Source organism: Drosophila navojoa, chromosome 5, assembly GCF_054131105.1.
Source record: "Drosophila navojoa isolate 15081-1374.11 chromosome 5, UAZ_NAV_1.0, whole genome shotgun sequence".
Lineage (NCBI taxonomy): Eukaryota > Metazoa > Arthropoda > Insecta > Diptera > Drosophilidae > Drosophila > Drosophila navojoa.
Window position 1 is genome coordinate 6,641,961 of NC_142893.1, and position 16,408 is coordinate 6,658,368.

The 16,408-nt window shown below is 38.5% G+C and overlaps 2 protein-coding genes and 1 long non-coding RNA gene across 7 annotated transcripts in view; 1 reads left to right on the forward strand and 2 right to left on the reverse strand.

Moving 5' to 3' along the window:
• Nucleotides 1-16,408, reverse strand: part of tn (tripartite motif containing protein thin) — a 222,804-nt gene that overhangs the window by 109,707 nt on the left and 96,689 nt on the right. The window lies entirely within an intron of this gene.
• LOC115563648 (uncharacterized) overlaps nt 1-16,408 on the forward strand; it is a 64,067-nt gene that overhangs the window by 43,623 nt on the left and 4,036 nt on the right. For both annotated transcript variants that reach the window (XR_016196999.1, XR_003980424.2), the window contains one exon: nt 1,355-2,460. This is a non-coding gene — a long non-coding RNA (uncharacterized LOC115563648). The remainder of the gene's footprint in view (nt 1-1,354; nt 2,461-16,408) is intronic.
• The window catches only part of sano (CABIT domain-containing protein serrano), a 139,296-nt gene that overhangs the window by 28,667 nt on the left and 94,221 nt on the right, over nt 1-16,408 (reverse strand). The window lies entirely within an intron of this gene.

Below are 16,408 nucleotides of genomic sequence, written 5' to 3' on the forward strand. Positions count from 1 at the left end.
AGGCTGTTGCTGTTGTTGTTGTTGTTGCTTTTTAAATGCATTTAAATGCGCACGCATCAAAATAAAATTGGCCGCAATTAAAGCAGAGAAAGTGAATACTCTGAGCAGATATATCTGAGCAGACATTACACACACACACACACACACATTACATACTCACACGCACACGCACACACATAGATCAACTTAAGTGTTACAACTGGCAGTAAGTGCGGTCCATTTGCAGCTTTTACTCACGTGCCGTAATTCTAGTTTTTTTCGGGTTTTTATGAGGTCGCTCGCTCGCTCTTACCTGTAAAAGATAACGAAAAAAACAGATGGAAAATTTTAGATAAAAGTTTGGGCCACACACTTACGTGCAATTTGCGTAAGCAATAAAAACGGCAAAACAAAAAACAACATTAAATTTAAAACAATTATATTAATAATAATCATATTTTTTTCGGGGCTTTAATGTTTTTATTAAGTGACAATTGGACAACTTTTTTTTTTTGGCCAATTAAAAGACATAGGCAAACATGGCTAGCCAACTGGGCCATAGTCATGTCCGTTGTGCGTTCCGATTTGAATGAGGTTTCTAGACTAGACACAAAACGAATATAGTTTAAGAATTTAGCATAGAGAGTCAAACGTGATGAAGATAGGGATGTTGCAATATATCATAAAATATTGTTGTGGGTTTGCTTACAATATATGATTTAAGTACTGATTCATGTTCAGAACTTCAGCCTTTAACTGTGTCATATAGAAAACATATTTGTTGTAGTTTTTAATCGTTGTTCGAGCTTTTGCCCGTTCTAAAACTGTACTTTGTAAGTACTTTATACAGAGTATGTTGCAGTCGAGCAATATATCTTCTTAATGATTTTAATAGACTATAAATATTTAAATGACAAACCTAGTTCATACCAGGCTATATTAAAATTGTGTACAGGGTACTCCCAGTATTGTTAGGACTGTATACAGGGTATCATTCACTTGCAGCACTTGCTTGCAAATGAGTACAGGGTATCTACTAGTCACGTAATGTGATTTCTATTAGTTATTGTAGCCCTTTTCAATACTCTACAGGGTATCTACAAGTCCAGTACTCATCACATTAGTTATTAATAATCACAAACATTACAGGGTATCTACAAGTCCAGTAATGCATTTATTTTTATCCAGCAATTAGCTAGTTTAGAACTGCCAAAAGGGTAGCTACAAGTCAATAATAAATTGAAACCTTTCCGTACAGGGTATCTACTCGTCAAAAATGGCTGTTAGTCATATACAAGTTGTTATATATAAGTTAAAGCTACATATAGGGTATCTACTAGTCTAACCCATTTCCTTTTGCATTATATAATTATAGATTCGATTTATAAAAAACAATCAGGACTATTCTTGGAAGAAACTCAATCAAATCAATGTCTGTCTACTCAAGTTAGTGTCAACGGCGGCCGACAGGTGGCGCATATCAATTATCAATTTGCAATTTTCCAATCAACAAGCAACAAAAAAACGCGCACACACACAGTAAGAATATGAAATGGCGAGTAAAACAAGTTTTGTGGCATTTAATTTATATGAAAATGGACTTGGCCCGGACATCTTGAGGAAGGCCTAGACATTGGTCGCATCAGCTTGCCGGCGGCTTAATGAAAACTTGGCGCCTGCTGCAGAAACATACGCACCCCTCCCCCTCCCCCTCCATCCAGTCAATGGGCCGCTTAATGCTGTCGTCAAGTGTATTAAATTGAAAATTTAATTAAAGAAGTTTGCGCCGGTTGCGTCTTGGCCAAGAGTAACACAGCTGTCTGGCTGGCATCAAATTAGCCAAACAAAAGCTTATTGAACTCAAGAGCAACATTTGCGGCCCAACAGATTCATGGTCGACAAAGACTAAATGAAGCAAAAATGGATAAAAGAAAAAAAAGCAAACTGAAATCAACGCAAATCGCTGTCAATAATGGCCAAAAAAAAAAACCGGACGGAGCCAAACAGCAAAAGCGAAAAAGGCTTAATTTGTAGCCAAGTTAAGTTATATTCACACGCTTTTTGATACCAATTGCAAACAATTGCCCTGCGTCAACACGTCTGCCACGCCCCCCTATTACTCCCCAGCTCCAGTCACGCTTAGGCAGTTTTGTCAAAATACAAAAATTGGCCAAAAAGGCAGGCGACAAAGCGGCTAAGAAAACAACAGCCGAAAGAAAACAAAAATAAAATAAAACACACACACACACACAAATACAGACACAAAGACAAGACTGTTGGCAGCTAATAATGAAACTAAGTTGGTAATAAAGCTGGCCTAAACCTAGCCAGCGACTTGGGTGTGCTTTGTATGATGTTTGCCTATCAAGGACTGATTGTACGGCCGAGAGTCATTTTGAGGGTACTGAACGACTGGCAGATGCCGTAACTATGCTTGCTTTTGCCTTGGCCGGGATCAGTGCGCCTCTATGATGCCACCAGGTGAGCATCAATTAATTCATTTAAATGTTTGGGATATGAATTGAATAAAGTTAGGGAACTAGAGAATATTCTTGAAATTAATTATAAATAATTAATATTAAATGAATATAAGGAATTTAGTTATGGAACTAGATATTTTCTCTGGATTTGCTCGGCATCTCCATATATTACTCATTTGTCTTTTTGTCTCTCTTCGTCTCGCTCTCTCTTTCTATCTGTACCTAATCGAGGTTCTGGTATCTATAATCTATATTTATTACTCTATTTTTCTCTTACTATTCCTCTCTTGCCTTGATTAAGCACTGGGTGTCATCTCTATCTATCACTTTCATTTCTCTCTCTCTCTTTTCATTCTAATTCTCTCTCTCTCTCTTTCTATCTGCACTTGATGGACCTATTGGCATTCTCTCCATTTATCATCTGTCTTTTTATCTCCCTCTTTCACTCTCTCTCTGTCTTTCACTCACTCTCTCTCTCTCTCTCTCTCTCTCTCTCTCTCTCTCTCTCTCTCTCTCTCTCTCTCTCTCTCTCTCTCTCTCTCTCTATCTCTCTCTCTAAGCACATTTAGTATGCTCTCTATCTGTGACACTTTCTTCCCCTCTCTCTCTCTCTTCCCTTCTTAATCGTGCACCTGGAATCCTGTTTGTCACTCCCTTTATCTCTTTCTGCGTCTTCTTCAGCATCTCATAAATTATATATGTTTTATGCACACTTTTGCCATTTACATACCCTTTTCAAGTCATAAGTTCAAGGGTATAATAACTCATGTAGCTCACAGCTTTAAGTGTAGGTTCTAAAACATAATTAAGACCATGGTTGAGACCCGCAGACCCAGCACACACACACATACACATGCAGAGAGTTGACTCTTTTGCAGCTTATTACCAGCTCATGTGCTTTTTGGCTAGCCAAAAATGTTCAATAAACTATCAACAGCTGTCACTAGTTGCCGTTGCTGTTGCTGTTGCTGTTGTCGATTGCTGCTGCTGCTGCTGTTGCTGCTTGGGCCTTTAAGCCTGGCCCCAAACAAACTATTATGTCTTTTGGGTAGCTTGACTCCGGCCGTTTGTCGGTTGACTTGTTGCCATTAAGTTAAATGACATAAGCATAAAGATTTACGCCGCTGAAAACGGCCAGAAATCAAACGCTGTCAGCCAAAGTGTCAAATTTGTAATGAGCCACAGCAATGGCAACAGCAATTCAAACCTGGCAGAGAACTCGCTCTGCTGCCACGCCCGTTTTCTTGGCGTTACGTATGAGTATGAGTGTGTGTGTGTGTGTGTGCGCTTGTGGTTTTTGTTTGAAATCGCTTTTGATTAAAGAAGTTGTCAACCCATAGCCAACAAAAGCCGTTTGATAATTGCGCGTGGGCGCCCCCTCTTCAGTTGCCTGTTTTCGTATTCCAAGTATTATTAAATACATACAGCTACATCTCGATCGCATTTATTGCTCGAGCTCGAGCAATTTGCATAGTGCTCTGGCTCCGTAGCTGAGGTCGGGGCTGGGCCAGGCCGGAGCAGGCCAGCCTTGAGCAGTGCTTGAGACTCGTGTATTATTGTAAACTCTTTAAAGTCTCTTATTAAAGGCACAAAGGCAGCTGCTGCGGCAACGACCTTGCCAAGCCATAGAAAAGTTTCGATTTTGAATTGCACACACACACACACAGACACACATTCACACTCACACACACACGCACACAGAGAGAGAGTCTATTGTGACACAGCAATTGCTTAAACAAATTGCAGCGCTATAATTAATAATTTCTCTTTAAATTCGGTACTCTCGCGGAAAAGTGGGCGTAGTTGTTGCCCACGCGCAAAAGAAATATTATGCTTGAAAAAACAAAAAACCCGGGAAGCAATTATCTTGATGTCGTCAAAAGCCATCGGCATCAGGCATCAAGCCATCAAGCTATCATCAGCATCGTTCACAGCATCGTGAATGCACTTCCACTTAATGAGAGGCAACGCATACACACATACACACATATACACACTGTTACACACACTCTCGTACACACACACACACTTCGCTAGTTGAGCAGAAAAATATAAAAAAAAAACTTTCATTTGTTTCGCTTACTCAACATAATGAAAAACTGCGATAAACCAAACAATGCAACAAAAAATCGACAACGTTTGAGATTGAACGAATATTGAATACTTTATAGAAAATTAATATGATATAGTATGTCATTTTCTTGTGTGTTCTATGAGGAGAAGTTTGAATATGTAAGCTGCTAGCTGTGATGGTAAGAGATAAATAGAGGAGAGAGAATACATAATTGGTGAATTATGAAGTCTGAGATTGTATGATTTCACATCTTTAAGGATTTCGAATGAAGTCAGTTAGATAGAAGATAATACATATGGTATATATAATTATATAGATGACACTATTAGGCTGTGTTATCTATATAACAATTTAAATGATATTAAATACTGAGTATTTTAAATACTAAATATATATACATACATATATGCTACTTTCTGTGAAATACTAAATAAAAATACTGAAATATACTCAATATTAAATACGTATAAAATACTGGCATATTTAGTATGAATGAATAAAATACTAAATATGATATAATCAACCCTAAATACCAGGCAGCATAACAAATATAAATTTTATACCACAAAATTAAGAAATAGGAATTATTTATTGAATTATAAATTATATATAAATGCTTTGAAGTCATAGGCAATTTTCTGCATTAAAAAAAAAACTACATGAAGAATATTTTAAAAAAATAATAAATCGCAAAGACTACCCTATATATACTAAAATTATTTGAATATAAAATCATATATTCATATTAGGTTGCGAGCTTAAATACCTAGATAGTTTAAATGCCTACCCATAGGCCTAATATTGAAGTGTTTCAAAGACTTCAACGCCCATCTAGCCCACCTACCCTGCCCATTTCATTGCATATCCCGTTAGGGTATTTGAAGTACTTAATATGTATAGCGTGTGTATATTATATATGTATGTATATATATATGTACATATGGGTTGTGCCTGATTTTGCGCTTGTTAAACGCGCGTGGGCCGTGTGCGGCAGCTATTGATGCCCGGCTCAGCTTCCTCTTCTTCACCCACCACGCGCCCTTTCTTGCGCCCGGCTAAGAGCTTTGCGTAGGCGTCAGTCGAGCGCCTGAATTGCATTTGTGATTAGCTGGCATTGATAAGCGCGTCAGCCTGAGCCGTGCCCAGCCGTGCTGTGATCCATCTGATCTATCATATGCAAGTGGGCTGGATTTAATGCTTCGCTTTGATTTCCGCTTTGCGTTAGACATTTACCAGCTGCAATTGCAGCAGCAGCAGCAGCAGCAGCAGCAGCAACAGCAACAGCAGCAATCGCAGGAGCAGCTTTTGGGCCAATGATGAAGACAAATGTCAAGTGCGCGACATTTTCACTGTCAATTAGCGCCTAGGCTGAGGCTAAATTGCAGCTGCTGTTGTTGTTGTTGTTGCTGTTGTTCTTGTTGCAGTTGTTGCTGATGTTGCTGACAGTTAAATAACGCAAACGTGCCGAGTTGCAATTGCTTGTTGCTGCTGCAGCCGCTGCTGCTGCTGCTGCTGCTGCTGTTGTTGTTGTTATTGTGCCGCCAAGCACGTAACTCAATAACGCGCACATTTTAACAGCAACAGCAACAACAGCAACAAGAACAACAACAATTAAGCTAACAATGTACCACACACAAGTAAAAGTTGTTGTTAGTGTCGACTCGACTCGACTCGACATAATGAAAATCTGCTCGCTTGCCCTGCATGCCACATCCATGCAAGCTCCCCACCCCTGTTCTCCCTGCCCCACTGCTGCTGCTGCTGCTGTGCAACAAAGTGCAAATGCTTTGCGCTAACCTCTCTCCCCGCCTTCCGCAACCCCCTCGGGGGGGAAATTGTCTAATGAAAAGCTGCTGTCGACACAAACGAAGCGTAGCCCGAGCCTGAAGTGTAAAAAAAAGTAAAAAAAAATATATTTATATATATAAAGAAAAAGGAAAAAAAAAATTGCATTGCAGGTTAGAAGGCAATGCGGGAATTGTGCTAAGGCGAGCGGTGGCAAAGGCAGGGGGAGGCGTGGCAATAAAGCGCCATCGATTAAGCCTTAAATACTTAAAGGCTGCTGCATGAGAGCGAAGTGCAGCCGCTGCAGCTGCAACAATTGTTGTTGCGGCGCCAGCAATATGTTGTGATGAAAGGCTTTCATCGCGCACAGGCAGCAGCTAAATATATGAGCTAATCAATACCCTAGATGGGTTACCAAAAAGACAGAAATATGCCGAAAATGTAGGCAAAGAAGTTGCACAAATTCCATTTAAGATTTTGGTCAAATATTTGCTAAGCTTTTGCTAACCTCTCCCTCGCACCTTTTGTATATATGTATATTTAACTCATCATATTATGCTCACTCAATTACAGGGTATTAGGAGAAAGCATTTGTTGTTTGTTCTTGTAATTCTTTCATTTTTTTTTTTTTGTTGTTGCCATTTTCTTCAAACACATTGCTGATGGCTTCATTATGACAGCTTAAATTATTGGTGTAGCTGCTGTTGCTGCTACCAATAATAATAATAATAATAATGATGATGATGATAATGATGTTGTTGCTGTTACTGATCGTAATGATGATGATGGGGCAACGTTTTAACTTCTTTTTTTTTTTGCTGGTTAACTGAAACCAAGCAGAAGGCCGCCACAAGCCCAAAATGAAAACGCTTAATGGCCTGTTTGGCTGGCAGCTGCCAAGTGTTAATTATATGGTCAGCAGCTCAATTGCAGCTCCAATTGCTGCTGCGCCCAAAAAAAATAAAATGAGCCAGAAAAAACCGTACAAAAAAAGAACAGCTATCTACGGTGCTTTATTTGCATGCAAGGCCTTGCCACGCCTGCCACAGTCACTGCCCGTTGCTCAGACTCTCTCTCCCTGCCGCTGCCTCTGCCCCTGAGTGGGTCGTTGTCTCTGCCTTTGCCTGTGCACGTGCCTCTATTGGTCACCAAACCACAGCATCTATCTCTGACTCTACCCATGTCCCTCTCTCTGCTTCAGTTCCGCTTTTGTTCTCCTGGCTGGGATCCTGCTCTTATTCCCAATTCCCCATTTCTGTTCCTCTTTCTGCCTCTACGCCTGCCTCTACTTCTACTCCTGCCTCTGCCTGAGCCTGTACTCTTATTTTTACTCCTTCCTCAACTCAAGCCTATGTCTGACCTTTGTCTGTGCAATTCCCCCTAACCCTACTCCAGACACTTTTCTTGCCTCCTTCTCTGTCCCTTTGTTGTGCTCTTATAACAATTTCACCCTCGTCTTCGAACTATGCCTCTGCTTACACCAATGTCTTTGCCCCTGTTCCAGCTACTGTTCTCCAGCTTCTACTCTCCATTTCTTTCTCTTCGCATCTGTCTCTGCCCCTGTTTCTATCGCGAACCCTCGTCTATGCATTTGATTCCCCCTGTGTCTATCTACCTACTCCATCTCCAGCCTACCCCTCTGACCGCCACCCATGTCTCTTCTCCTTCACCCCTACTTCAATTATTGTCTCCACTTCTATCGTAGCCTCTCTCCCTACCTCTGTCACTATCCCTTCTTCTTTCACTGCCTTCTTCCCTAACTCTATCCACCATCCCCCATCCTCCATCCCTACTTCCCCAACTAATTCTGTCCCTGCTCTATTCGCTGCCAAATTTCTTGGCTTCAAAATCAAATTACCCAAAGTCTTGGCGTGAAATTATATTGGCAAAGCTACAAAACTAAAATTATTTTCATATTTAAGGCAAACCTAACTTATGCTAATGTCTTTATTTTTAAGGAAACTAAGGCAACTATGTATATATCTGTCTTTATATTTCTAAAACTAGCTGCATTTGGTCCAGTCACAGTTCAATGTACGACAAACGGCTGCACGTTGGCAGTCGCGAGTCGTCATCTCGCGCTGTAGTAAATAAATTGATTGATTTATGCCAAGAGCTTGGCAGAGGCAGCACTAAGCGATCTTCAACCTGGTCATGCTTTACTTTATTTTTTTTTGCTATTCTGTATTTTTTGTTGTTGTTGTTGTTGCTTTTAATTATGGGCGTGCAGCTCTTAAAGCCAAAAAGACCCACTGCCAGCCATTAGCAATTTTAATTTATTTATGTATGCGCCACAGAGTTCGACTTTTTGATGCAGCAGCCGTAGCAGGAATAGCAACAGCAGCAGCAGCAGCAGCAGCAGCAGCAGCGGCAACAGCTCCACTCATGTATCTCGAGTCATGTAGCATACGAATGTTTGCATAAATTAATTTCAAATGCACAAACATGAACTAGAGAGAACACCATATGCAATGGCCGGCCATCAAGAACAACAGGCCAGGCCGGGGCTAGGCTCTGCTCTTGTTTAACTTCACTCAGTCAGTCAGTCAGTCAATCAGTCAGTTAGTCAGTCAGTTAGTCAGTTGTTTAGTTGCTACAGTTGCTTCAGTTGATTTGATTTAAATTGCATTTCATGTCACATTTCTGGCTAATTAAGTGTGGCAAATTTGCAGTTAACATGCACTTGGCCATCAAGGCACAGGCGTAGTTGTCTTTGTTTTTTTTTTTACCACCGTAATTTGTAATCGGCAAATGCCAAATTGCGCATGCGACGTGTTGCCAAACTCTGAACCCATCAAAAGAAAATCGTAAATTAATAAAATGCTGAATAAGACAATGAATGAATGGGCTTATATGTCTTGGCGAGCTGTTTATAATAGGGGGCGTATATATATATACACATATATATATATAGGTCATTCACTAGCTGGGCATATACCTTTCGGTAGGTAGTTTGTAACAGGGGAAAGCTTTTATACTTTTATATGCTACTATATATTATATAGTATATATGTAAAGTAGTTGGAGTCTTGTTACGCATATATATGTACGCATATATATGTAGGTATTAGTTGGTCAAAAGGAAAGAAAAATTGTAATATATTTAATTTCAGAAGATTAGCAGCTATATTAAATTATGCAAGAAATGTCGAGAATATTAATTTAATTTAATTTAATTTGATGTGTCCCGATAAGTCGAAATGGCAAGAGAATAAATTTTTTTTTTTTCGATTTACATAGAAGTTCAAATTATCGAGAAGGAATTTTTTTAAAGAGTAGAATTTTTTTTTTTTGATTAATCGCGATTTTAGACTTAGCGGGGTACTAATTATCGAGACTCCACTGTATTTAATTTCTAATATTTTGTGGCAATATATTCGCTACCCAACTATTCTGTATATAAATATTACAGCAAAAGAGGAGCTAAAGATATTCACGTTAAAAGATTATCAGAAAAGGCTTTGAGAAGTCAAAGATAAAAACATAAATATATGTATAATAAAAACACTGTGTGTAATAGCTGATGGGGATTATTTTCAAGAGAATGAAGTACTTTTTTTTAAATAAATGTAAATATACTTTTTTATAATATTTGTTCATATATATTTTAAATAATATTCAGGTAGAGCCTGAAGAGAGTGCATTACGCGCATTCCCAACTTAATTTAGTGTTCACTATCCCCAGAATTTAAACTAGAATATATATTTACAGCCTGCCTAAATAACTCAATCATATTCCCACACTCACCTGCCTTAGCCTTTAACCGTAAAGAGTATTTCGACTTCTCTATGACTTTCTCAACTGTTCCCCCTCACTTATGCTTTGCCTCTTCTTCACTGAGTTTTAGCACCTTTTGTTTAGCCCGTTTTATATTGATAATTAAAATATAAATTAAGCAAGACGCTTATGTAAACAACGCTACGCTTTTGTTGTTCGTTTGTTTGCTTATTGTTAAATTGTTGGCCAGCCTTGAACTCTGGCTGTCTGTCTACTCTCTAACTTTTTATGCAGCTACTAAATATGTGATGAGCATTTCATCTAAGAATTATGATGCCAGCAGATTCTGAATGAATATTTAATGAGACAGTGTCGCAGGCACAGTGAGCTCTTGTAGTAGCTTTTGTTTTATTGATCAATTTGCATGTTGATTGTTTTTATTCTGTTAATTTGATTGAAATTGTTTGGCAGTCACGTTTCAATTAAATCGTAATTTATATTGCAGCTGCGCCAAGACTGAAAACGAAATGCATTCAAAATGATCAAATATTTCGTGATTTGTGGCATTCAATTATTACACACTCAATTTGAATGATTCGAATGTTGAATGTGTGTCATTTGCATTGTGAACATATTTCCTGTAGCCAAACAACTTTCCAATAGACTTTTCTTTTGTCTCTGGCTGGCGAGCTAATTGCGACACCTAGGCATAATCAATTATGCCATACCCTAAATACTTTGATGGGCCACTCAATCTTCATTGCATTTGTTGTATCGACTGCCACGCCCCGAAATACCAATTGCATTGACAATGGCTCTTAACTGATTTTGCCCACAGATGTCCAATTGTATAGCTGTCTCGGCAAATGGAATGCGTTGGCTTCAATTTTTATCTGATTTGCTTTCTGTTGCTATAAAGACATTATTTATGTATATACCCTGTATCCTATGATTGGGTATATTATTTTTGTGATTTGTATAAAGTTTTTATACAGTGAGTTTATATGTTGTTTGTTTGTCAGCTGAAATCTCGAGAACTTTAACAGCTAGAGAGTTGATATTTGGTATAAATCATCTAGAGTACCTTGTGATGTGATCTATAAATACTTTTTTTCAATATCTCATGTCATTTGCACAGCATATAAATATAATCTGTTTTACTGGGTATCTCACAATCGACTAACTCACACTTAATCGCTGTGAATACATTATTATTTACATTATTGCAGCGTCTATTAGTGTGAATTATGTAGTTAGATAAAGACTTTTGCGACCGATGAGTCTACTATAAAGCATTGATGACCTCATTGACCTTGCCTTGGCATTGGCATTGACCAGTCGCCTTTTTATAGTGTACTTAGAGCGTTACTTATAAAACCTTTATGCAATTATAGCTATACAAAAACTAGAAACTCTAGCTTGTTTGGGAGTTTGTTTTAATGTCTATTTGAAAATTATATAGCGCCAGTTCTGTAATAGTTACAACAACAACAACAATAACAATATGTTAGATGAGTGTGTCTAGTAATTAAGTGCCAAGTGCTCGATTAGATAATTGTCTGCTGCCTGGAAGTACTCAACGATCTTGGCAATCTTCGCATTCTATCTTCAATCTATGTTCAGCATTTAAAACCTGCCATCTACAAGCGCTCTTAAACATGTTTTTCCTACAGCCTCTGCCCTCACTGCCCCTCACTCCACTCTGAACTTCTTTACCTTCTTCTTCTTGTTTATTTTGTTTGTTTCGTAGGCGCGCAAACATACATTAATCTAAGCTTAGAATGAGCGCGTTTATTTATAGCCATGCGCCAATCATTGGATGAGCTAGTCAAGCCATATAGCTACAGATGTACCTTTATATATATATATTTATGTAAATATGTATGTATATATGTATATAGTTGAGCTCTGCCTGCATGATTAACTGTTGTACGAAACGCAAATAGTTAAGAGTAAATTTTTAAATTATATTTATATACCCTTGCAGACCTTGGCATTGTGACTCGCCTATTAAGTTTGTTTTACCACATTAAATAATCAATTATTTTTACGGATTATCTGACTGACTGTGGCTTTTAGTGTATTATGTCTTTGTAGGAATTATGTTTACTGTTGATATCTTTTGAATACTCTATAAAGTTGTAATAGTATATAAAATAAAATACTATAAGATTCTAGGACGAGAATATTTATAAACTAATTCTCATATACCATTCACTTCACATAATACAAATCGTATATGTCTCTTCAAGAACTATAGAAATCATGGTTTATATAAATATACATATACTACCTACTCTCTAGACATTTCTTAATCAGCCCACATCTGTGAGCCTTTCCACTTCCTGCTAGACATGCTCTATCTTCTCCATATTTTTCTCAAAATCTTCTACTTCCACTTCGCTCTTTTTGATTATCTTCAACCAAGTGTATAGCGTACTTCGTCGACTACATTCTATGTTCCTCTCTCGATTAATGTCTTTCCACAGTTCTCATAGTTTGACCGATTTGTAGCTGCTTAAAAGTCAATTAATGGTTCCAACTATGGGCTTTTCTTTCCGGCTCTTCAGGCAAGGTCAATGCGCAATTATTGAGAATTGTTAATTATAGACGAAGCTCGACTGTGTGTGTGTGTGTGTGTGTGTGTGGAGGTATGTGTGTAGGTATTTGCGCAGCAATTTGATTGAGCCTAAAATGAAATGCACGTGTCAATTGGTCTTAGCTGAATGCTTGCTTGCCTCCTTAACTGGGTCAGTTTATAGTTGAGCACTCGACCACGCCCCCTCTCACCCACAATTACAAAGCATCATCAATTTCATATTTACCATTGTCGCATACCAATGGGGGGCGCAGAGGCGTGGCGGGTCGAACAATTCGACGAGCTGTTGCCGTTAGCCATAATTGACCATAATAACAAAAGTTAAGCGCAATGGCATTCGCCTGCTGCTGCTGCTTGTTGCTCGCTGCTTTGGCCCCCTATCTATGTATGTGTATGTATTTGTGTATGTGGCTGCACAGTTTTTCTCAGCTGTTGTTGCTGTTGTTGTGACATTAACCCACAGCGGCCTCACATCGCATACCTCGCACGAAAAGTGCCGCAAAATAAAACGTACGAAAAATTTAATTCAATTTAATAAGCGAATATGTTGCGTGCCACGACTGCAGTGTCTGCGGTGCTACACACACACACACACACACATACACACTAGCACACAAAGACATCCAGAGTTAAGTACTATCTCACTCTCATTCTCTCTCGCTCTCTCTCTCTCTCTCTCTTCTCTCTATCTGCTTGCTCTGTGTAATGTGGCGCACTCGTGCATGCTCCAGAGGTTCAGCTACAGCACCGCAGAGATGCCTTAGATGACGCTGAGGACCATAGCCGACGCCTCTTATTGCTGCTGCTGCTGCTGCCTGTGTGTAGTCATGCGTGCGCGTAAGTGTGCGGCAGCACTTGAAGGCAGCTACAACAACAACAACAACAACAGCAGCAGCAACAGCAACAAAAACCTCAACTCAGGCTCTGGGGGCTCGAACTGTCGTCGTCATCGTCGTCGCCCGTCCAAATGTGAAAATAATCGTAAAAGGCAATTAGCGCAAAATAGCTTTGACACTCATTCAAGTTAGCTGGCCATGTAGGTTACCTCAACTCCCCTAACCACTGCCCTACCGTACTACACCTACCCCTACCCCTACCCCACCTCCAATCATTACCTTCATGGGGTTAGGCAATTTTCGTACACATTTGCTATTAGGTGTTTTATTTTGTTTTTAGTTTTTTTTGGGTTTTTTCTGAGGTACTTTTTCCACATTAGCCAAATTAATAAAATATGTAGGTCAGTAGGAAAACGTAATTGGCCAGAATATGCTTGGCTAACTGTTGTAATGGCAAGCGGTACGCATCTAAGACATGTAATGTCACAGAGCGAAGAGAAAATCCAAGCATAATTTCATAAATAACAACTTTGCTGTAATTTAACTGAAATTATTTTTATAATAGAAAAATTGTTAATGTTGAGTAGCTTTTTTATATGAATTTATCTAAGTTTGACTTCCATAATAATAAAAAACTAAATAAAATAAATAAATAAATTAATTAATTAAAATCTTTAGCTTTATATAAACAGAAATAAAAGACTTGAATATAGTAAGAAACAATTATTAAATAAATTTAATTTAAAAAAAGAAGTAAAAAAAAAAAAACAATTTAATTTAATTTTAGTAATAAATAAAGAGAAATAACAGTCTTGAATAAAGTTAAAAAAATAAAATAAAAATAAACAAACAAATTATTCTTTATTAAAAAAAACTTGAATAAATTTAATAAAATAAAATGTTGTAATATTAATTTTAAATTACATAAAACATATAAATGTGTATGCATTATTATTTTTGTTGTTGTTATAAATAAAATACTTCAGCTTTTTATGCAAATTTTAATTGAGCATTATATATATTCAATGCTTACACATTTTTGTTAAACTTTCCAATGTTAAAAGGTCAAAGATCTGTTAAGCTTTGTTAAGAACTTTTCTCAATATCCATACACATATAGATATATGTATATGCATATGTCTACATGTGCATATGTTGAAACAGTTTTTATTTTCTACTTATAGAACATCCCAAAGTTCAAAGTTCACATTTCAGCTCCAATTCCCTGTGTGTGTCTGTGTGTGCACTTTAAGCAATTGTTTATGCAACCCTTTTGTCGTGCCTGAAATCTGGGCAAATCTCTAGCCACCTCTGCCACTCTCCAGCACCGCCCCGCCCTCCCCACCACTCTCTCATTCCGTTCTGCTGCAGCCCTCGTTCCCTATGCGGCAGCATAGCTGTTGCATTTTTAATAAAACTGCCACAGAGACTTCGAATCGCAGTCGACGTTTTTCGCTCGTATTACTCGAATTTTAATAAACGCCTGCCATTTGATTTTATATGTAGAGATATGTATATATAGATATATGTGTATATATGTATGTGTGTATATGTATGTGTGTGTGTGTTTTTGTGTATTTTGTGTGTCAGCGGTCTGAAAGTCATGCCGCCAACTTGAACCTGAGTCATGCACGGCTGCTGGCTGCACGGCTGCTGGCATGAGCCCAGTTATAGGGGCGCCAGCCAGTATTTGGCTAGTGGGCCACCTTCAACGGTGTCATGCCACAGAATGGGGTCTTGTTCCTGCCGCTGCCGCTGCTGCTGCATATGACCAACATATTGTGTCGCAGTGGCTGCCACTGCTGCTGCTGCGTCAGCTCTGCACACCTGGGCACACTCGATGGCAATGGAGTTCGGTGCGATATGGCGCTGAATTGTTGGATAGCTTGCCGTTGTCGATTACTCAACCCCTGTGGCTACAAAAATACGATTGGAGCCACTCAAAAATGTATTGCCGCCATGCGCTGCGCCAATTTGTAGGCTATTGACAATGGCTAACCCCGCCATGCTCACCCCCTCTCTTAACCCAAATTGCAACCCCAGCCCTGCCAAAAACAAAAAAAAAGAAACAAAACCAAAAACAATAAAAACAAACATTGTCGACGACCCGAAACAAAGGCGCATTAAAGTTGATAGCGTCCGGCGTTTTACACATGCACAGAGACACACATATCCGCAAATGCTTTACGGGGTATATAAAACTAAGGAGTGATTAGGTAACGGGCACGTATTTGTCGTGCATTTGGCTTCAGTCATTCAACTGTTTAGAGTTGAGTGCAGCAGGAGAGATGTTAATAGGTTTTGTGTGGAGAGAGAGAGAGAGAGAGAGCATGAGAGAGATGGGCATACAAGCAAACAGTGGAAGAGAGAGAGAGAGTAAGAACGAGAGAGAGAGAACTGCAGGCAGCCTGCATGTTCTATATGAGCAATGGATATAAAAGTGCGATTGAGAGAGAGAGAGAGAGACAAGAACAGAAAGAGAGACAGAGAGCAGGTCTATTTAGATAGGGTATTCAAACTTGCTGAAATGTATTTTATATATGTATGTATTTATGAAGACAGAGATAGAAAGAAAATGAGAAGAACAAAGTCTGCAGCTTGTATATATAGGACTTTAAATGGGTCGAAGGCTGTTTGAGTACATTTTATATGGAATACTCTGCAAGAGCAGGTTTTTTATTTAACTTTATAGCAGATAGACGCTATTAATATTATCATTTTTACAATTACTAAACTGTTTCATCTGTCTATATATAATCACTTACATGTTATATACTCTATTAGGTTTATCTTCTTAGTTACCTTTACCAGTCGCTGTTATCGAGAGTATATTTCCGCCTTCATTTCTGATTTGATAACAGTTTAGGAGTAACTTCTGATGTTTAATTGAATTCCATTATCTATCTCTATTCTCGATCACTATCTATCTCTCCTCCC